General features: G+C 39.5%; 1 protein-coding gene across 10 annotated transcripts in view; it reads left to right on the top strand.

Moving 5' to 3' along the window:
• FHIT (fragile histidine triad diadenosine triphosphatase) overlaps positions 1–22962 on the top strand; it is a 1509753-nt gene that overhangs the window by 380454 nt on the left and 1106337 nt on the right. Inside the window, exon 4 of one of the 10 annotated variants that reach the window (XM_036870233.1) lies at positions 5580–5654. The exons of the other annotated variants lie outside the window; for them this stretch is intronic. The gene's annotated coding sequence lies outside the window, so the exon portion shown is untranslated. The remainder of the gene's footprint in view (positions 1–5579; positions 5655–22962) is intronic. 10 annotated transcript variants of the gene reach the window in all.

The raw sequence follows: 22962 nt of genomic DNA, 5'->3' as shown, positions 1-22962 counted from the left end.
AATTAAATTTACTTGAGAAATGGCCAATGCTAGAGACACTCTGACCCTCTTTTCTCTCTCCCTAAAGACAGGAAATAAATCTCCCCTGTGAAAGGTGCACTCCCTGCATCTGGAGGTAGAAGGACATCCTTATCACCAGAGACAGGGAATTTGGGGCTGAGAAGCCTGGGTAAACAATCTTTGTTACATCTTTAATTTACTACTCCAAGACCAAACTCTGTTTAGTTTCTTCAGTGATTGAACACAGAAAACCTGAGTTTCTTTGTCCTGTCAATTCCTCACAAATGTATTGTTTCTTTGTCTAAAAAGTACAAAAGTTGCCTGCTTTGGCCACTTCTTTGGTCCCATTTCTACAGGACCTCCATGCAGATGAATTAAAATTTGTTTCTTTTTCTCCTGTTAATCTGTTTTGTGCCAGTTTTATTATTAGTCCAGCCACAACTGCTCAAGAAGGTAGAGGGGAATATTTCCCCTGTGTTTCCCTGCCCTCCTCCATACCCTCTGCCAAAATAAGTGTTGAGAACAATGTCTTTTTGTCTTTTTATCAAATACTCTGGTACACCATCATGATTACAACTTAATTTCACTCATCTAAGCAGAGGTGATGCATTTTCCTCCTAAATAATAAGCCTTTTTCAGCTTACACCCTCACATTCCCTAGCATGGATGTTTATTACATGATTCTTTGCTTTTCTTGCTTGTTTTTATTTCTTTTGGATTGGTTTCAGTTTCTAGCTCATTCATCTGTCAGTCTTATAAGAAGAGTTCCTTAGTGCTGGAGAGAGGGGAACATATATCCTTCTAAGCTGTGGAAGATACACTACTGAGTACCAGAACTTTAAATGGGTGCCATAGGGATAAAATAATGAATGTAGTTACTTTTGCTCCATAACAAATGGAGGTTGATGTTAGGGTGACGTATGAGTTAAGAATGCTTTCCGTTACGAGTAACAAAATACTCAAGCAGTATTAATGTAATCCATAATGATATTTATGTACTTACAAGAACACAGGAGGTAGAGGATCCCAGGGTTGATTTGGTGGCTCAGTGATGTCACTAAAGACCCAGTCTCTTTCATCCTCAGAATCTTTCATCTTTTGGCTTGTTGCCTCATGGTCAAAAGATGACTGCCATAGCTCCAAACACAAAGTTTTTACATGACAGTGTCCAAAAAAAGAAAGAAGAGGCAGGTGAGAATAGCCTTCCTCCTCATACAACTCTGGCTTTTTATCCAAAGCGAAGATCTTTCACGGAAACCCCAGTGTACTTCCCCTCATTGGTTAGAGCTAGGTCACATATCTACTATAAACATAAATCAATAGCAAAGAAAAATGGCATTACCATGATTGGCTTAGACCAGTCATTATCCATTATCTAAAGCTGGGCACCTTGCTGTCCATCAAAATTTGGCTTCTGTTATCAAAGAAGGGGAAGACTTTGTTATCACATTTGGATTAAGAGATGATAGTCAAAAAAAAAAAAAAAGAGATGATAGTCATAAAGTTACAAAAGTAAAGTCTAAGAGGAAGACCCTAGCAGGAACTTCCAGAGATGAAGAAGTGGAAGCAAAGGAGATGACTAGTTCTCTAGTTCCCTGGCACAAAAGCAATCTTGAGCAATTCCCTTTAACCCTCCCAGATATAGGTAAACATAAAGATGTCTTTGCTGTGTTATTGAGGACATTGAAGAGAGGATGTTTAACAGATTTGGGGGGGAATAGATGCTTATTTGTACATTGAGCAGATAAATACATTGTAGGTGAAGATTAAAGGAAAAATAAGCCTATATTGGTGTTTACAACGTGAAAAGAAAAAAAAAGAGGTACTTCTTTGTTTTTCAGGAAGTTCATGTTTACTAACTTGCTCATGAAATGAAGCACAGTATCAAAATGGTCATTAAATCAGTTAGCATTTTATCTTAAAAGCAGAGGTGCACTAAAATACCTCACATATGCTCAAGTACAAAGGTGAGATTTGCTTCCCCCCAAATTTATTACCCCTTAGAAGAGACGACATTGCTTTCTATGTGGGTTCTTTAAAATGCTGCTTTGGGAAGTCATGATGGGCTGGAATGGTCTCACTCAGTGTTTCTTTTGGGTGCTTGTGAAGGTCATCTGCTGGGATCAGTAAAAAAGGAGCAAAGAAACTGAATACAGAGTTAGTCATGATACTGGGGGCTGTGACTTCACAATGGCAAATGTTGGATATTGTTTTAAACACATCTTCTGAAAATCGCTTTAAAAAGCAATACAAGAGATGGGTATATCATGGCCATCAAAATGGTACCTGTAGGAGGATGAATTTTTACTGAAAAGAAGAAGTTGCTTATAGAAATGGGTACTGGTGCCTTTAGAGACAACTTCCAGAGACAGCTTCACACATGCTTCAAGGAGTGCCATGTCTCACACCAAGAGAATCAGATGTGTTCTAGAACATACTGTTGGAGGAATGGAAAGGCAGCTGCTGTATGCTAAAGATAGTCATGCCAGAGCTTGAATAAAATGTGTTTTTAAAATTCCAATTAAGTTAATGAAGTAAAAAGTATAAGTAAATGTTTGAACTATTTTTTTCTATATCCCTAAAAGTTTACATGTACAAGTTGGCCATCTTTCCTTTTGAATATTTTTAGACTTTTCTTTGAGAAAATGGAATATTTCTTTATATTCAAGATTGCCTTATATTTGGCATTACTAACTTGTCCCAGTTTAGTCTTACTACATCTTTCCTTGATGTTTTACATTTTAATAATATAAAAAGTTTTAAACACCTAGAGTGTTCTAGAGTGAGTGATGGAGTGCCGTACGTTAACTCATGAAAAAATTTTACATAGTTTATAAAGAGACATGCAGTTAAGTGCCAGACTGATTTAAAATAAAGTTATTAGTCTTTGGGTTTGAGTCTAACACTTGTGTTAGTCATTTCTCCAGAGAAGCAGAACCATCGGGGATGCGCGCACACACACACACACACACACACACACACACACACACACACACACACACACACACACACACACACACATATATATATATATACAGAGAAAGAGAGAGAGAGAGGAATTGTCTCATGCAATTAGGGGGGCTGACAAGTCCCAAGATCTGCAGTCAGCAAGCTGGAGACCCAGCAGAGCCAATGGTATAGATCCAATCTGAGTCCAAAGGCCTAAAAATCACTACAGCTAATACTGTAGTTCCAATACAAAGGCCAGCAGGCTCACAACCCAGGAAGAACCAATGTTTTGGTTTGAGTCCGAAGGCGGGAAAAAACCAATGTTCCAGCTGGAAGTCAGTCAAGCAAGAGGAATTCCCGCTTATTTAGGGGAGGGCCAGACTTTTGTTCTATTCAGACCTTCGATTGATTGGATGAGCCCCACCCACATTGGAGAGAGCAATCTGCTTTACCCAGTCTATCAATTTAAATGTTAAGTTCATCCAAAATACCCTCACAGAAACACCCAGCATAATATTTGACCACATAGCTGGATATCCTGTGACACAGTCAAGTTGACATATAAAATTAACTATCACAACACTTATGGAAATGTGGGGTTTTACTCTTTTTTTTAGGATTTATATTAAGCCTAGTTCCAAGAAAGATATGTATAAAATATTGTAAGATTAACTATGCCATAGAAAAGTACCGCTTATTTGTTTTAAAAATTAAACATGGGCTACCCTGGTGGCGCAATGGATAAGAATCTGCCTGCCAATTCAGGGGACACAGGTTCCATCCCTGGTCTGGGAAGATCCCACATGCTGCAGAGCAACTAATTTCGTACACCACAACTACTGAGCCTGTAATCTAGAGCCCTCGAGCCACAACTACTGAGCCTGCGTGCCACAACTACTAAAGCCCACGCACCTAGAGCCTGTGCTTCGCAACAAGAGAAGCCACCGCAATGAGAAGCCCACGCACCACAATGAAGGGTAGCCCCTGCTCGCCGCAACTAGAGAAAGCCCACGTGCAGTAACGAAGACCCAACGCAGCCAAAAATAAATAAATAAATAAATAAATAAATAAAAATAATTAAAAAAAATTAAACTTGGAAGGATATTTCTTTAGGGACCTTTCCTGAGTGTGCTGTCTACATTCTTTATTTATGAAATGGGTCCAGGTGATGTGATAAAGTTCTGTAGGGTTAGTACTTTTTGATCTTTAACACAGAGATATCATGACACAAAGATGAGTGGTCTTGAATAGAATGGAGTTGCATCTTGTGTGTGTTGAACTTTTGCCAACTTAACCGTACAGAATTGGTAAAAAAGAAGACAGAGTAAGAGGTACCAATTTAAGTAATATAGATCATTCTGCTAGACATTTCCCCTCAATGAATATATGCTTCTTAGTGAATGTGAGATGGGAGCTGGGAGTCAGTCTTGTCCTCCTGAATCTCCTAGTGTGAGCATCTCAGTGCTGAGTGTATTCCAGTATTGACATATTCTGTTATGCATTAGAAAATATATATGGCCAGTAAACTCACCCCAATGATTTCAGCTGATCTACAGCCAAAGAAATAGCTATATGTTCTTTTTTTTTTTAATAAATTTATTTATTTATTTATTTTTGGCTGCGTTGGGTCTTCGTTGCTGCGCATGGGTTTTTCTCTAGTTGTGGCAAGCAGGGGCTACTTTTCTTTGAGGTGCGCAGGTTTCTCATTGCGGTGGCTTCTCTTTGCTGCAGAGCACGGCTCTAGGCATGTGGGCTTCAGTAGTCGTCGCACGCGGGCTCAGTAGTTGTGGCTCACGGGCTTAGTTGCTCCACGGCATGTGGGATCTTCCCGGACCAGGGCTTGAACCCGTGTCGCCTGCATTGGCAGGGGGATTCTTGAGGACTGTGCCACCAGGGAAGTCCCTAGCTATCTGTTCTAATGCTAGAAGAAAGCCTCTATTGTGCCTCCTGAGAAGCTGTGCCATATTTTTGTGTGTGTGGAGAATTGAAGAGATTCCCAAGAGACTCTCTAAGCTTCAACTTAAAAACTATCCCTGATTTAAGATGCCACTGAGCTATCTTTGATTCTGTTGGGATTGTGTCTTTCTTAAGAGGAAATGTTAACTGGCAGCACTTTCAAGAGCCTTATGGTTTTAGGTTTGCTCCTTTTAAAGAACATTTCCCCTCACTCCCTGCTGGAGATATCTGGAATGCAAATATCGGCTTTCCACTATGTGCATGTATTATGGGACTGGAGGGCAGAGATGTAGAAAGACTTCTTTAGGACCATTTCTTTGGGTAAGAAAGGCATTAGCCACTGTCTTTTAGGTTTGCTGGGACATTCACTAAGCTGTGTCCTTTGTGCTGGGGTTTATTAAAAAGTACAAATAAGGTAAATGGAATAAGATACTATTCAAATAAAGAGTAGGTTATATAAATTCTGATTAGAAGAAAGAAATTTATAAGATAGAGAGACTTAGTCTAAAATTTAGAGAGCCCATAGTATACCTGCTGGTATCCTGGGTCAGCTGAGGAGGAGAGCTTTCAAAAGATTTCACTGGACTTGGTTGGGCATAGGAGGTGGCAGGAGCAAGCCTGAGAGGAAAGGGTAATGATAGCTGTAATTTACTGTGCACCTACCCATTTGATAGGCATCCGACTCTGGATAAACCAGTGATAAACAAGACAGACAGGGTCCATGCTCTCTTGGACCAACCTTCTAATAGGTATGTTTGGGAAGGAGGGATGGAAGGGCAGCAAACAAATAAATGAAGAAAGTAATGAAATGTGATGAGAACTATTAACAATACAGAAGATTAATATAACAGAGTGACTTGGTGGTGGTGAGGATGCTACTTTAGATAGGGTGGTCAGGGAAGGCCTCTCTGAAGAAATAACGTTTGAACTGAGACCTGAATGATGTAAATTTAGATCCATGATTTACAGATGCAGAACTTTCCAGAGAGAGGGAAGAGCAAATGCAAAGGCCTTAACATGGAAATGGTTACAAAGTGCCACTTTGTTATTAGTTGGGCCAGTGCCCAAGACCTTCCAGTGTAGAGCACTGATAAAGGTAGGCTGATGTAGAAGGAGTCTTAAGTGGGACTTTGTCCCACTTTCTCCTAAATAGTCCCCTCAAATGAACAGCATGCTTAAGAATTCTGATTGGGGGACAGTGGGAGGGAGTGGGGAAGAATGAAAGTGTTGCAGGCAAGACCTGGTGCTCTGGACATCACTTTGGCTCATGGATGCTATTGCCTAAAGTTGGAAAGAAGGCAGGACAGAAAGAAGGAAATGGTTACCCTTCCTTGAGGAATCAGACTTTTACCAACTTAGAGTAAGTGTTGTGTAGCGACCTTGCCCTTAATTAGTAAGACTCAGTATGCTTGAATTTGGCCAGTTGGCTTAGGACTTGCTCCTTTGAGGGACGTGGGGGTGTAGGGAGAGAGAGAAAGAGTGGCAGGCCTAGTCCCCACCGCTTGCAGATGCTTTCTTATCTAGTTATTTTAGGTACAAGGAAATCAGACACATAAAGGATAAGTAACTTGCCCAACAAGCAGGTGGCAGAAATAGCATTTAAAAGCAGGTCTGTTTTGATTCAAAAGTAGATCAGACTGCTCTTTTTACAGATCAGGGTAAATCAATGAATTTTTCATTCTTATGCCCTAAAATATTTTACTCACCTTCCAGAGTAAAAACCTCACTCTGTTGGATCAGACCCAGTTAGATAATTTCATTGAGTTTAGATATTTAGCTTTATTCCTGGAATCATAATAATTTAAAATATATGTATTTCATTTAGGCAAAATTCCTGTAAGGAATTGACAATTTTACTTTCTTTGTATGAGAGGTAACGGGTGTCCAATTGTTCAGCCTGTTTCCATGGAGAGAATTGACAGCAATCATAAATGGTATGATCATCCTATCTGCACTGGATGGCTAAAAGCCAAACAGTAATCCTCATCAAACCCTTTTGCGTTCATTCTCATTGTCTCTCTCTCTCTCTCTCTTTCTTTTTCCCTCTCACCTACTCTTCCTCTCTCCCTCTCCTTCCCAGCCTCTTGCTGAGTGTCTACTTTTTGTTCTTCCCTTAAATCAAAGGTTAACATGTGAAGTCTGTTCTAGGTATAATTACACAGTTTTCTTTTTCAGGAGACAGTTTTGCAACTGATGATAAAAATATTCAGTCTCCAGGGTTAACTGTAGTAAATATATTTGAAAAAGAGATATGTGTTCTGAGAATAGAGACTCTAAATGATATGTCCAGATTTATGACTGGTTATCTGTTTTTTTGGTTCCAAATCCTAATTCTCTGTTTGTCCTCAATTTTTAATTTCAATTAAAAAATATTTAGTGACTTCCCAAGTGTGAAAACACTGAACTGGCTGGTATTTGGGACTGGGACCTATTAAATAATGTGTTAGTGTCTCCTCCAAGATCAGCTTTGTGATCTTCTATGAAGAGGAATCCATTCTATTCAACATTTTAACTCATAAGAATAAAAATAATAGCTACCAAGTTTGAATGCTTACCATGTGTCAGACATTGTGTGTATCAATATTTTACAAAGATTACCTCATTTTATCCTCACAACAATCTCGTTAGTTAGATATTTGTGTTCTCATTTTTCAGTCAAGGAAATTGAAACTCAGAAGGGTTAAATGGTCACTCAAGTTTATATCCAAATTAAATGCTGGAGGCTGGATTTGAACCCCTGTCTGTCTAACTCTAAACTGTGGACCTCCAGTTTCCTAAAGAAGCCCAGTTGGAATCAGGGGGTTGAAGAGTGCCCATCTTTAGAGAGTTTGGCCTGGGTTGAAAGAATGTACTGTAACTCTGGTTATCATCTTGCAAGGTGATAGAAGTTAGAGCTGAGATCCTTAACGTGGAGCTGTGGCTTCAAAGAAGTCTAAAATTCTCCTTTTAGTTAATATTGCTAAAAATTACCTTGGAAAAGGCAGTTTGGTAGTAAAGTTCTCAAGAGTTTCTAAATTTGGAGATGTAACCCCCTATATATGTAGAGGAACTGTGCTTAGGGCCCAGGAGAGCATGGAAATGAGAGGAAGAAATAAAAGAGATTCAACTTAAGGGAAAGAAAAGAAAGCTATAACATCTGATGAAAAATAATCGAGAGCAGATTTCAGTAAGGAAGAGGAATGGAAAATAGACTCATGCCAAAGGGGAGCTGAAGACAATGATGTCTGGATTAGATCATTTGGGAGCTACCGAGAGGCTACAGCCATGGGCACTCTTATAAATTTATGATGATGGTGATGATGGTGTGCAGCAATAAGTAGGAAGTGCAAACTAAGGAAAAGAAGAAAAGTGTCTGAGTTTCATTACCCCATAAATCCAGGAGAAAAATACTCTCTCTTCATATGTCAAGGGTAAAATTGTGCCTCCAGTTCTCTATTTCATTTGGCATACCTTATTCCCATAAAGGAGCACCCTGGAGGGAGTTCCTATGAGGACCAAAAAAAATGAGTGTATCACAGAAATGTCGACTACTAGGAAAATCCATTTTACTTTCTTTCTTGCTGTGGTTTTACCATAGGCAGAAATTTCAGGGAAAGAAAGAAGGAAGAAAGGAAAAAAAGAGAGGTAGAGAAGAAAAAGGGAGGAAAAATAATTCCAGTTTCCAAATATTTGTGGCATACCATTGTAACTAAGTGCTGATAAAAGGGACTCATGGATGGATATATTATTAAAAATAAGAATAAATGGATTTCATGAGTTCATGTGCTTTCCTGGTAGAGTTGATAGGAATGCCTTTTTGGAAAAGAAATGAATTCTCCTTGTTTGATAGCCCTGTGGTTTGAGCCTCATGTGCTGTGTTACAGCTTTGGAAAGGGAAAGCCCATTCCACAGGGAGCCAATCTACTGAGATGCGACCCAGGCATAAAGAAATGCTTCCCGTGTGCAGTGGATTCATCTTGTGCTCACTTAGAAGCCAGTGCAAGTGTAAGGTCTCCTCCATGCCTAAAGTATGCAAGTGACAGCTGTTCCTGGGGGCCCCAACTGGCTTGGCAAGAAATGCAGCTACCATGTTCTTCTCTACAAGATTTCACAGAGCAGTGTGTTCGTGCATCGAATGAAATAAGACTTAGATTAAAACCCAGCATTTTTATGGAGTATCTGCTCTTTGTCAGTCCCTGTGTCTAGTAGTTTTGCATACATTACCTTGTTTAATCTTTTTTTTTAGCCAATTTTTTTTTAAAATTAATTAATTTATTTATTTTTGGCTGCGTTGGGTCTTTGTTGCTGCACGTGGGGTTTCTTTAGTTGCGGCGAGCAGGGGCTACTCTTCATTGCAGTGCGCGGGCTTCTCATTGTGGTGGCTTCTCTTGTTGTGGAGCACAGGCTCTGGGCACGCAGCTTCAGTAGTTGTGGCACGCGGGCTCATGGGCTCTAGAGCGCAGGCTCAGTAGTTGAGGCACACAGGCTTTGTTGCTCCTTGGCATGTGGGATCTTCCTGGACCAGGGATTGAACCTGTGTCCCCTGCATTGGCAGGCAGATTCTTAACCACTGTGCCACCAGGGAAGTCCCACCTTGTTTAATCTTTTAACAGTGACAAATGCATCTATTAATGTATTAAAGTTATACAACTTTTATATTAAAACAGCAGAACAAGCCCTGTTGGAAGATTTACAAGTTTATACTTCATCACCTACATGGTAAAGATTCATTGCTGAAGATTTGCTAGTTCCTTAAAGAACAGATGGTTTGAATACCCAGATATCTGTAGGTGGACTTTTCTTTGCTTACTTCCCTTTTTTAGCCTAGTTCACTTGTTCGCTCTCAAATATTTATTGTTAGGTTTGAATACACAGAGCAATATAACTTGCACCCTACAGATGATTTAAATGATTTTTCAGTGTTAAGTTTGACTATAAGCAGAACCTTAGGCTCTGGTGTTAAAACTTAGTCCCCTCCCTTATGATATGACTTTACTATATTTGAGTATAGGCCATTTAGATCCTTGGGAACGCCTTAGAGTTTTCATTTACTATATATGTATATTTATTTCTGAATCCACATTCTCTTTCACACATGCACATGCTATGTGGTACATCTTTATTGGTGACAAGTTTAGTTTACAAATATATAACATATTGGTGTGAATGGTGGTAAACTTTTAATTTAGTTCCAGGTTCTTCTCTTATTTTATGTGCTTTCTTAAGAATAATACAGGTATACCTGTTTTATTGCATTTCGCTTTATTGTGCTTCACAGATATTGAATTGTTTACAAATTGAAGGTTTGCGCCAACTCTGTGTCAAACAAGTCTATCAGCGCCATTTTCCCAACAGCATTTGCTCACTCTGTGTCTCTTATCACATTTTGGTAATTCTAGCAATATTTCAAACTTTGTATGTTTGTTATGGTGATCTGTGATCACTAATCTTTGCTGTTACTATTATATTGTTTTGGCATTTTTTTAGCAAAAAAGTATTTTAAAATTAATGTATATATATTATGTTTTTTAAAGAAATACTGCTGTTTATTGCATACTTAATATACTACAGCATGGTGTAAACATAACTTTTTGCGCTGGGAAACCAAAAAATTTGTGTGACTCGTTTTGTTGCAATATTAGCTTTATTGCTGTGGTCTGGCACCTGACCCACAATATCTCGGAGGTATGCTTGTGTAGACTGTTGTGCTGTATTGATTTTTAATAATATAACTTAACTAAAAAAGGCATGCAGAGACCCCATATTCCAGTTGAGGTTATGTCTACATTTTGGGGAGTGATCTGTATAGCAAAGCAGTAAAGCCATAACTGTTTATCACTTTCTTAAAAATTTTATGCAGGAGGCTTATCATATAACTTATAATGTTGTTCCTTCATATCCTTCTTATACTTTTATTTTAGATGCATTGCTAGTAGCTTAAAACTGCATTACTATATAGCAACCATTGCCTCAAAGTGTGTCTTTTATATATTTGACACTAACAGATAGATACCTTTGTTTTCAATATGTTTTCATATAAATTTATTAATTACTCAAGTAGTCCTTGGGGTTGTCCCAGACATTGACCTGTGAATTAACTAACAGAACTGCATTTAAAGCTGACGGAGAGCTCTTGAGCATTTCTAGGTTGATCACATTTGTTTCTGGTATGTGTTTATGACACTTAAAGGAAACCAAAGTCCAGATATAAATGAATTAATGTCAGCATTGGAGGATATTTGTATAACCTAAATAGGTGCTTGGGTCCCATGTGGTTCAGTCTTAAGACAGCATAGCAAATGAAATAATTGAAAAATAATTCTAAATTTTACCCATGTCTCTCCAGGAACTTCAAAAATTATTTTATTCATTGCACATGGCAACTCTTCTCAAAACCCCCTTCCATCCTTCTTTTTTTTCCAGTGATCTTTCACTTTGCACTCTCAGAAGCTAGGTCCTGCCTCTCTTTCACCCCTTTATTCTCAAATAGCTGTACTATTTCTATTCAGGCTGCAGTCTTTGACTCTCCCCCCACCCCCTTATTTTCATCCCAGTCTTCCAGTTCTGCTTTTGTTACCATTCACATAATTCATCATAAAAAATGAAATTTCTGGGACTTCCCTGGTGGTGCATTGGTTAGGAATCCGTCTGCCAGTGCAGGGGACACGGGTTTGAGCCCTGGTCCAGGAAGATCCCACATACTGCGTAGCAACTAAGCCCGCGCGCCACAATTGCTGAGCCTGTGCTCTAGAGCCCACGTTCCACAATTACTGAAGCCTGCGCGCCTAGAGCCCGTGCTCTGCAACAAGAGAAGCCACCGCAATGAGAAGCCCGCACACCGCAACGAAGAGTAGCCCCCGCTCGCTGCAACTAGAGGAAGCCGCGCACAGCAACAAAGACCCAACGCAGCCAAAAATAAAATAAATAAATAAATTTATAAAAAAAAGAAAAAAGAAACTTCTCTTAGAAAGTGGGTAGGGCTTCCCTGGTGGCGCAGTGGTTGAGAATCTGCCTGCCAATGCAGGGGACACTGGTTCGAGCCCTGGTCCGGGAAGATCCCACATGCCGCGGAGCAACTGGGCCCGTGAGCCATAATTACTGAGCCTGCGCGTCTGGAGCCTGTGCTCCACAACAAGAGAGGCCACTATAGTGAGAGGCCCGCGCACCGTGATGAAGAGTGGCCCCCACTTGCCACAACTAGAGAAAGCCCTCGCACAGATACGAAGACCCAACACAGCCATAAATAAATTAAAAAAAAAAAAAAAAAAGGAAGTGGGTAAAGGAAAAGGCCGAGCAAAATAGAGTTCTTTTCTGGGGGGAATATAAGGTTTGGAACAAAATTTGTCTTTAGTACATTTAAAAACTTGATTAAATACAGTGCTTATGAAATTCATTGTTAATACCATAATTTCAAAGAATTATGAATTCCTTTGAAAATAAACTTCATTTTCAGAGTGAATTTAATAAATAGGAGAAGTAGAAGCCAAAAAGAATGGAATTCATTAGTTTAGGGCAACTGTAGAGTAGAATACCAGAGAAAATCCAGCAGATCACAAAATTGTAATATAGTTAGTGAGCAAATATGCACCCTCAGGGAAAAATGATCAGGGGGTCACAGAGGACATTGAGTAATAAGGCAGCTATGCAGCACTAATGAAGACCAAGCTGAATTCAGAAATAAAGAGAAATGACAAAACTTTCTTTTCTTCATATTCATCCAGAAAATGTAGATTTTGAAGGATTCAGGAAAATTTTAACTATGTTTGGGAGACAGTCACAGATATGATTAATCACATTTGAAAAGAAAAAGCTGAAGTGTGATTTTTATACGGGAGGATGGCAAGTACTAGCTCTCTGTCTTTACTTGCAGCATTAAGAAAGGAAGAATTGATTTATATAACAGTGAGGCATATTTGCTTAGTCATTGGGGAAAAAAATATCATATGGCATTAAATGGCAGAAAATGTTTTTTAAAATAGACAATGTGTTGAATCATGTTCTGGGGAAGTCTTAAGAAATAGGATTCATCTTTGTGCTCTTATAACTCTGGAATAGGAATAGAAATGCTCTGGTTTATGTATGTAGTGTTTTTCCTGCCCTGGAGTCAATGATTTTATGAAATACCTAAAAAAAAAACAAAAACAAAAAACCTGTTTCCCGAGATTGCACAAAATACCTTCATTCTATTTTCAGGATATATATGATTTATTTCTTGTTGCTGGAAATTATTACTTATGCTTCTACTAAGTGCATGAATATTTTGAATCAATCACCTACTCAATAGAGAGAAATTTCTCCTATTATATTTGGCTAATTTAACATTTGGCCAAATCAGAATGGTTGAATAAGATTCTACCATATGCTATAGCATATCTTTGTGTTATATCTAAGTAGCGTATCTAAGGATCCATATTTCCTTATAGAGAGTTAAGTTTCTCCAGTAAAGTTATCTTAAATCACAACTGCTCTTGGGACTTCCCATCAGTACAGTGGTTAAGACTCTGCCTTCCAATGCAGAAGGTGCGGGTTCGATCCCTGGTCAGGGAACTAAGATCCCTCATACCAGCGGGGTGCAGCCAAAAACTCAAAAAAAAAAAAAATTAAATCACAACTGCTCTTGCCCTATTTTGAAATAAGCTGGACACCTTTTAAATATATATCCAAGCTTTATTTTTTTTTACCACTTCCTCTCCCTCTTGATAACTAGAAAGATATACATACATACTTGCCTTAATTCCAGCGTGTTAGGATTGAGGTAGCCTATAAATTAACCTTATGTCCTAGAAGTATGCCACAGTGGTGTTTTCTAACCCAGAACCCTTGTACTGTAACCTTCCTTGGATGAGCAGAGCACGTTGTGTCATTCTTTTTTGCTTATCATGGTGTGCTTGTGTCTTTAATTAACACAGAGAAAAGGAAGTTCATAATTGACTTCCCTTCATTTCATTTCAGACAAATGTAGGATTTTTACTAAGCTTGCAAGAAATTATACAAAGTCCATTTGGAGAAGTAGCCTGTGCTATCGATAGATAAGGTTTCTAGTTTTCCAGGTGTCACTATATTAGCCTTGTGAATATGAGTTTGGGGAGTGAATGCTCAAAAGGTTCAAAATCCAGCATGACAAGAAGTTGTAGACTGAAGGAACTTTCTTCTGGTTGCTTTAGAGGGCAAAGTATTTCCAAGACTTGCAAGGCTATTTAGGTTCGGAACATAGAAATGATAATTTTGACTCTAGGTGGCATTTGTGAGGAACTATTTATAGTGGTGGGAGGCTCTCTCTGGATTGTGTTCTTCTTTAACATTCTTCTATAGGATAGATTTATACCTTAATACCTCCAACATAATGAGGAGGCTGTTTCATTTTCCTTCAGTGAGGCAAAAAATCTACCTTGTAAGACTTGCCATCCTCTGGAACCACTTGAATACCTCAGAGTCATGGCTTCATTTCAGGCCCCAAGTCAGAGGGGATTCTTTCTGGTTCCGTCTTTCAGCTTAAAGCTTCCAATCTTAGCTTACCACTGTATTGCCTGGGGAGATTTTTAATTCCATTCCTACAGGTATTTTAAACCATATTCCCTTCCTTCCTGACTTTCTGGGGGCAGATCTGATGCTCAGCCTGGCTTTGGAATGCCTGAGCACAGGGCTCAAATGCAAATCTTTGGTGCCTCTAGGGCAGGGATCCCCAAACCCTGGGCCATGGTACCCGTCTGTGGCCTGTTAGGAATTGGGCCACACAGCAGGAGGTGAGCTGCGGGTGAGCGAGCAAAGCTTCCTCTGTATTTACAGCCGCTCACCATCCCTTGCATTACCACCTGAGCCCCCCCTCCCGTCAGATCAACTTCGGCATTAGATTCTCGAAGGAGTGCGAACCCTACTGTGAACTGCGCATGCGAGGGATCTTGCGCGCTCCTTATGAGAATCTAAGGCCTGATGATCTGAGGTGGAGCTGAAGCAGTGATGCTAGTGCTGGGGAGCGGCTGCAAATACAGATTATCATTAGCAGAGAGGTTTGAGTGCAGAGACCACAATAAATCAGTTGCTTGCAGACTCACATCAAAACCCTATCAGTGGGCTTCCCTGGTGGCGCAGTGGTTGAGAGTCTGCCTGCCAGTGCAGGGGACACGGGTTCGAGCCCTGGTCTGGGAAGATCCCACATGCCGCGGAGCAGCTGGGCCCGTGAGCCACAACTACTGAGCCTGCACATCTGGAGCCTGTGCTCCGCAACAAAAGAGGCCGCGATAGTGAGAGGCCCGTGCACCACAATGAAGAGTGGCCCCCACTTGCTGCAACTAGAGGAAGCCCTCGCACAGAAACGAAGACCCAACACAGCCAAAAATTAATAATAATAATAATTAATAAATAAATAAATTAATTTTTTAAAAAAACCCTATCAGTGAGTGGCAAGTGACAATTAAGCTGCATCTGGTGGCAGGCTTTAGAGTGGCAAGTGAGTTGATGTACTTCAATTGTACAGCTACATCTGGTGGCAGGCTTTAAGTCAGAATCTGACACTTATTTTAGCCCTTGTGTCCCTCCCATTATTTTATTTATCACTTCCCATCTGCACCTCTTTCCCACACTGTGCACTTGTCTCAGTCACAGTTTCGGTAAGCCCACAAGCTAACCCTAGCCAAAATGAGTAAAAAACAAACGTCGCTGGAGAGCTTCTTTGAAAAGGGGGAAAGACCCAATGATGAGACAGCAGAAGACTCTAAGACTGCCAACAAAAAGAAAGCTGCATTTAAAAGAATATACCAAGAGTCCTACTTAAATTATAAGTTCATTTGCAACAGGTGATTCACATTCTCCAAACCCGCTTTGTATAATATGTGGCGACCGGCTATCCAATGAAGCCATGAAACCTTCAAAACTGCTTCGCCATATGGAGACCAAGCACCCTGCATTAAGAGACAAGCCTTTGGAGTTTTTCAAAAGAAAAACGTGAACACGAAGAAGAGAAGCAATTATTGAAGGCCACCGCTTCATCAAATGTGTCTGCACTGAGAGTGTCATTCTTAGTGGCTAACTGCATTGCTAAAGCTAAGAAGCCCTTTACTATTGGCGAAGAGTTGATCCTGCCTGCTGCTAAGGACATTTATCGTGAACTTTAAGGAGAGGCTGCAGTTCAAAAGGTGGCACGTGTTCCTCTTTTGGCTAGCACCATAACTAGATGAATTGATGAAACAGCAGAGGATAATGAAGCACAATTGTTAGAGAGGATTAATGAGTCACCGTGGTACACAATCCAGGTTGACGAGTCTACCAGTGTTGACAACAAGGCAACAATGCTTGTTTTTGTGCGATATATATTTCAGGAGGATGTGCATGAGGATATGTTATGTGCACTTTTGTTGCCAGTCAACATCACAGCTGCAGAACTGTTGAAGTCTTTGAATGATTACATATCAGGAAAACTGAATTGGTCACTTTGTGTCGGTATATGCACGGATGGAGCGGCTGCCATGACTGGATGGCTTTCTGTTCACTACTCGGGTCAGAGATGTTGCTTCTGAATGTGAGTCTACGTGAGGCTAGCTGAAAACTGTCACCTGAACTTAACAACGTTTTGCAGGATGTGGTTAAAATTATCAACCACATTAAAGTACGTGCCCTTAACTCACGTCTGTTCGTGCAGCTCTGTGAGGAGATGGACGCAGAGCACACACGTCTTCTCTTATACACAGAAGTGAGATGGCTTTCTCAAGGTAGATCACTGCCCAGAGTTTTTGAGTTACGAGAGCCGCTCCAGAGATTTCTTTTAGAAAAACAGTCACCACTGGCAGCACATTTCAGTGACACAGAATGGGTCACAAAACTTGCTTGCTTGTGTGACATATTCAACCTGCTCAGAGAACTCAATCTGTCACTTCAGGGGAGAATGACAACTGTGTTCAAGTGGGCAGATAAAGTGGCTGCATTCAAGGCCAAACTGGAATTATGGGGGTAATGAGTGAACACTGGGATTTTTGACATGTTTCAAACATTAATAGAGATATTGAAAGAGACTGAGCCAGGGCCTTCTTTCTCCCAGCTGGTGCTTGATCAGCTATCTCAGCTTTCAAAAGAGTTTGAGCATTACTTCCCAACCACAAAAGACCCCCAAACTGGGAAGGCATGGATCCGCAACCCATTTGTGAATAAGCCAGGTGAATCGACTTTGTCCATGCTAGAAGAGGATCAACTGCTTGAGACTGCAGATGACGGTGGCCTTAAAAGTATGTTTGAGACAACTTCAAATCTCCATACATTCTGGATTAAAGTCAAGGCGGAATATCCTGAGATTGCCACAAAAGCACTGAAAAGCCTGCTTCCATTTCCAACATCCTATCTTTCTGAAGCAGGGTTTTCTGCAGTGACAGCAACCAAAATGAGATTACGGAGTAGACTGGACACAAGCAACACACGTCGGTGTCACTGTCTCCCATCACCCCAGATGGGACCATCTAGTTGAAGGAGAACAAGCTCAGGGCTCCCACTGATTCTGCATTAGGGTGAGTTGTATAATTATTTCTTTATATATTACAACGTAATAATAATAATAGAAATAAAGTGCACAATAAATGTAATGCGCTTGAATCATCCTGAAACCATCCACCCCCCGCCTCCAGCCCTGGTCCGTGGAAAAACTGTCTTCCATGAAACCGGTCCCTGGTGCTAAAAAGGTTGGGGACCACTGCTCTAGGGTAATATTTTGCTTCATAGATCTGACCAGTCTGGAGATCAGAGTAGTGGGGAATCCTAAATTTTTAGTAACATCCCTGACAATTTAAAGAGGTGTTTCTATGGAAAACTACGTCTTCCCAGCTAGAATGCATAGCAAGCAGGGTTATAGGGATTCTTCTCTGCTCCAAAACTACCAGACTCTGTGGCAAATCTTTCAAATGGCTTAAGCTAATGATTTCTCCTTTAGATATTTTGCCTATATTAATTTGAGTTTTTATTTCAGTTTATGTGAACTTTCATTTTTTAAAAGGCTTAAGTAACTTGTTTTTTTTTAACATCTTTATTGGAGTATAATTGCTTTACAATGGTGTGTTAGTTTCTGCTTTATAACATGCTTTACAGTGGTGAGTTAGTTTCTGCTTTATAACATGCTTTACAGTGGTGTGTTAGTTTCTGCTTTATAACAAAGTGAATCAGCTGTACATAAACATATATCTTCATATCTCCTCCCTCTTGTGTCTCCCTCTCACCCTCCCTATCCCACCCCTCTACGTGGTCACGAACCACCGAGCTGATCTCCCTGTGCTATGCAGCTGCTTCCCACTAGCTATCTGTTTTACATTTGGTAGTGTATATATCTCAATGTTACTCTCTCACTTCGGCCCAGCTTACCCTTCCCCCTCCCTGTGTCCTCAAGTCCATTCTCTACGTTTGTGCCTTTTATTTCTGTCCTGCCCCTAGGTTCATCAGAACCATTTTTTTTTAGATTCCATATATATGTGTTAGCATACGGTATTTGTTTTTCTCTTTCTGACTTACTTCACTCTGTATGACACACTCTAGTTCTATCCACCTCACTACAAATAACTCAATTTCGTTTCTTTTTATGGCTGAGTAATATTCCATTGTGTGTATGTGCCACATCTTCTTTATCCATTCTTCTGTCGATGGACACGTAGGTTACTTCCATGTCCTGGCTATTGTAAATAGTGCTGCAATGAACATTGTGGTACATGACTCTTTTTGAATTATGGTTTTCTCAGGGTATATGCCCAGTAGTGGGGTTGCTGTGTCATATGGTAGTTCTATTTTTAGTTTTTTAAGGAACCTCCATACTGTTCTCCATAGTGGCTGTATCAATTTACATTCCCACCAACAGTGCAAGAGTGTTCCCTTTTCTCCACACCCTCTCCAGCATTTATTGTTTGTAGATTTTTTGATGATGGCCATTCTGACTGCTGTGAGGTGATACCTCATTGTAGTTTTGATTTGCATTTCTCTAATAATTAGTGATGTTGAGCATCCTTTCACGTGTTTGTTGGCAATCTGTATATCTTCTTTGGAGAAATGTCTGTTTAGGTCTTCTGCCCATTTTTGGATTGGGTTGTTTGTTTTTTTGATATTGAGCTGCATGAGCTGCTTGTAAATTTTGGAGATTAATCCAAAGGCTTAAGTAACTTTCTTACTTGCTATTTGAATATCAGAAATTTCATATATACTTTGAAAAGAAGCCTATCTGTGTCCTTGGCTGCCTAGTTGATAAAATGTCTTGGTTAGGGAATGTGTTGGCAATGTGTGAATGAATGATCCTGATTTGGGTGTCATTTGGACTAAGCTTGAAAAGAAGTCACACTCTGAATTATTTTTTTTCTGGTGGGAGATCAATACTGTCTAGACATGGTCTCATTACAACTTTGCAATGACTAAGGCAGACTCGGTCAACAGTGGGGTTGAGATTCCTGTAATCCGGGCTACTGGTCGGACATTTGTGTTACCCATTATTACAGAGAACTCCAGATTCACTGGTGTCTACACTGTATTTCAGCATCATTCCACTCAACTGTAGGGTTATCTTGAGGACAGGATATGCCAACTCATGACATTTTTAAAGATTCTGGATCCTGGAAGTCCTGGGAGCTGCTCTGTAGGATTTCCTAGCAGCTTGGTGATGGTTGCATAGGGCATGGAAGAGGCCTTGGAGTCTTTCAATTCCTTACAATCTCTAAAACACAAAAAGAGAGGGAAAAATTCAACTAACATCTAAAGGCCTCCACCCACGCCTGAAAGCCAGATGTCTACCCTGTCATATGGTGTCCCCATTAATTTCTGCAGATATTTTCTTCATGTATAGAAATATCACCAGTTTTGTTTTTTTTTAATATTCAGTAGTCTTCTCATTTATAGGAAATTTTCATCTATTTGAATTTGTTTTTAAATTGAGAAAGTTTATGATTCTTCACCTGGATCAGAACTTAAAAATCTTGTCTTCTCCCTGTTAGATATTCAGACTCCTGGCTGTGCTGCTCTGCATGGAATCTTAAATCTTTCATCTGTGGTTATTTGTTGGCATTTTGTGAGATAGTGAAGCAATGTCTGAGCCACTAGTGGCCAGAGGTGGCCCAGCCTGACCAGATTTCCAGTAGTGGAATAAATGTCTGTTATTTATCCAGCCTCTTTACTTTTCAACTGTGGGAAAGATGAGGATAGACATTGAGAAATAATGCTGATTATACAAAGGATTGCTCATGATAAAAGATCTCTTTCTGGGAATTTAAGTGTTCCAGTAAATTAGCATTATTGATCATTCTCTTTCCTCATAGTCTACATCTTAGAATCCTAAAACTATTATTCTCCCTTGTCTGGTGTAATTACCAGAACAAGGAATAATCTAATTAAAAGACAACAAGGATGTGTTCTAATTGTTCTAATAAATTATGTTAATACACAATGCATGCACTTACTTTTCAACAGGAATTTATTTAATAGATTGACAGCTTGTCCTTTATTGCCACAATCTTAACTTTCATTTATTCTAAACAAGACAACTTAAAAAAAAGGAGAGTTAAGCATCCAAAAATCTATTGGGTCATTAAGAAAGTCTAAGGTTCCATATGGTAGGTATGGATGAATAAATGGGTTTCGGGTTCTCTAGATAAAATAGTGACCCAAGACATAGGAGGGTAAAGTAAAGATCAGTAACATCCAAAGTCAAAATCAGTAACACACTGTTGCAATGAAGGTAGTGGACTTTTCATTTGTTCTTTTATTGTCAAGGATAGTGCTGCATGATAAGACAATCCTAACTTATGGAATTGTGTTTTCGTAGTTTTAGGCATTTTACACAAATCTATTAGACACAATATTGTATATTGCATGTATGAGATGATGCCCTCAGTAAAGTCATGTCATAATATGGGCAGAAATTCAGGCTGTCACTTCTGATAGGCCATATGTTTTCTACGAAAAACGCCAGTCTCCCTGATTATTTTTGCATAATTGAGATATAGTTTGTTGCATAACTGTATGAGAAAGTCTTCAAGGCAGTGTAGAAAAAGATGTCAAGAATGATATGGCGGAAATAAAAATCTGTGTAGAGCTTGGAGGGAAGCATATAAGTCAATTCTAAATCAGTATGGCCAATCTACATAGTTCAGAAAAGCAGATTCCCAGGTTGGTTTGTGTTGTTCTCCCTTGACATAACAACCTTTGAAATTTAACTAACAAGCCTACAGGTAGGAAGGAATCTCAGTACTTATCCAGATTGGAAAGTATTTCCATAAAGGATACTTTCTCACAAGTTAGGAACTTTGTGGGAATAATTTTTCGCCTCTGATTAAACCATTAAATGGTTTAATCCATTTAAATTGTCAAGTTCATCAAAAAGTATGGAGCTGGAACATATGCAGATTCTAGTTTATACTCATAAAGTTAACTTATTGTAGAATAGCAGCCGTAGAGACAAAACAGAAAACAACAGATAACACCATAAAAGAAATGGGAATTAAAAGAAAATTATCTTTAATGGCAAGGGAATGCAAACAGTTTTCTTCCCATTTTGAAGTACATTGGCCTAAACGCCATGATTTTTGGCTCCTTACTCCCTGTCTTTTAATATTCTAGTTCACGTCTTCATTTTCAGTGGGAAACTTTTATATGTTCTTTTTCTGTTTTAAAAAAGTTTGACATTTCTTTCAAGGCCATCGGGCTCTGAGGATTTCTTTCCTCAAGGAAGACTGAGCTGGAGAGCTCCTAATAACTCAGGTGTAGAACCCATACCACCAGGTCTAAATTAGATCAAGTACCCAAGTGGGTCTCACCTTCCTTATCTCCAAGGCAAGGACAATGTCTGCCTTTGAAAGGAAGCATGAATGTGGCACTCAATTCTTTTCTCTTCTTTATTTCTTTCTTTTTAACTTTGAAAAAAAATTTTATTCTGAAAAAGTATTCAGTATTTTATTCTGAATAATATAAAATTTGCCATTTTAACCATTTTTAGCTGTATAATTCAGTAGTGGTAAATATGACATTTCTTTTTAATAATTGGACTGAAAAGGGAATAAGGCTGTGATTAGATTAGCACTTAGGTTACCGGGTAGAGATGTTTTATTCTGCTTTTTATTTGTTTCTACCCTTTCTGAAATTATTTTTCAGGAAAAGTATGATACCTACCTATGTGAAACCGGAAAAGAATTCCATCTCAATTCTAGAAAAGACTCTAGATGCTCATAGCAGGTGGGGAGGGGTATGTGGCTGGGCAAAGGGTCAGCATAATAAATGAGGTTGGGGCAGTAGAACAGTGCCTGTCTCTGAAGGTCCCCTGGGTATTTCTGGAGCTCAGAATGTGACCACTCTGTGCATAAATATGATATTTTTTTCTGATCTACTGGTATTAGAAATTTTTCATTTAGTAAATGATGCAAAATATACGTTAAGTGATGGTAAGGTTTTGACAAAAACTGACCAAAATTGGGGAATTCAAAGCTACAGGAAAGCTGAAACACTGACTTAATGTGCTGCCATCTAGCCATGATCTCATTCCATGCTGCTTCATTCATTGATCACAGAGACACTGAAATCATCCCCCAGGCAGGATGGAGCATGTTTACAGTGGAGGGTAGTAGGCAGGGGCTTGGCTGAGTCTTCTATTTTTACTGGCCATTAACACTTCCTACTTGCATGTAAACTAAATTTTGATAATTATTAAAATAAAGATAATGTTAATAATACATTAAAAAGCTACTTTTTAAAAGAGTAGAATAGTAGAAGCCTCTGCTTTGAATATTATGTTGACCAGTTTCATCTTTCAGCTCCCTGTGGTACATAGAATTAAGTCTAAACTCCTTAGTAGGGGATGAGGACCCCCAGTGTCCCTCCCTTACCTGTCTTTCCACTTCATCTTCCTTTACTCCTTCACATGTCTTGTACTTCATCCAGGCATTAGTTTGTGTCATTTCCCAAATGTGCCATCTTTACTTCTCTCAGGGCTTTTGCATGTGCTTCTCCCTCTTGGAAACTCCTTTTACTACCCAACCTTCAGAATCTAGCTCACACGTCTCCTCTGAGAAGCTTCTGCTGATTCTCCCAAGCATTGCTGCTCACTGTTTCTGTGTCAGCACCATGACCAGTACATACCTG

The sequence above is a fragment of the Balaenoptera musculus genome, chromosome 11 (assembly GCF_009873245.2).
Source record: "Balaenoptera musculus isolate JJ_BM4_2016_0621 chromosome 11, mBalMus1.pri.v3, whole genome shotgun sequence".
NCBI classification, from domain to species: Eukaryota; Metazoa; Chordata; class Mammalia; order Artiodactyla; family Balaenopteridae; genus Balaenoptera; species Balaenoptera musculus.
This window is presented reverse-complemented; position numbering and strand designations above follow the sequence as displayed.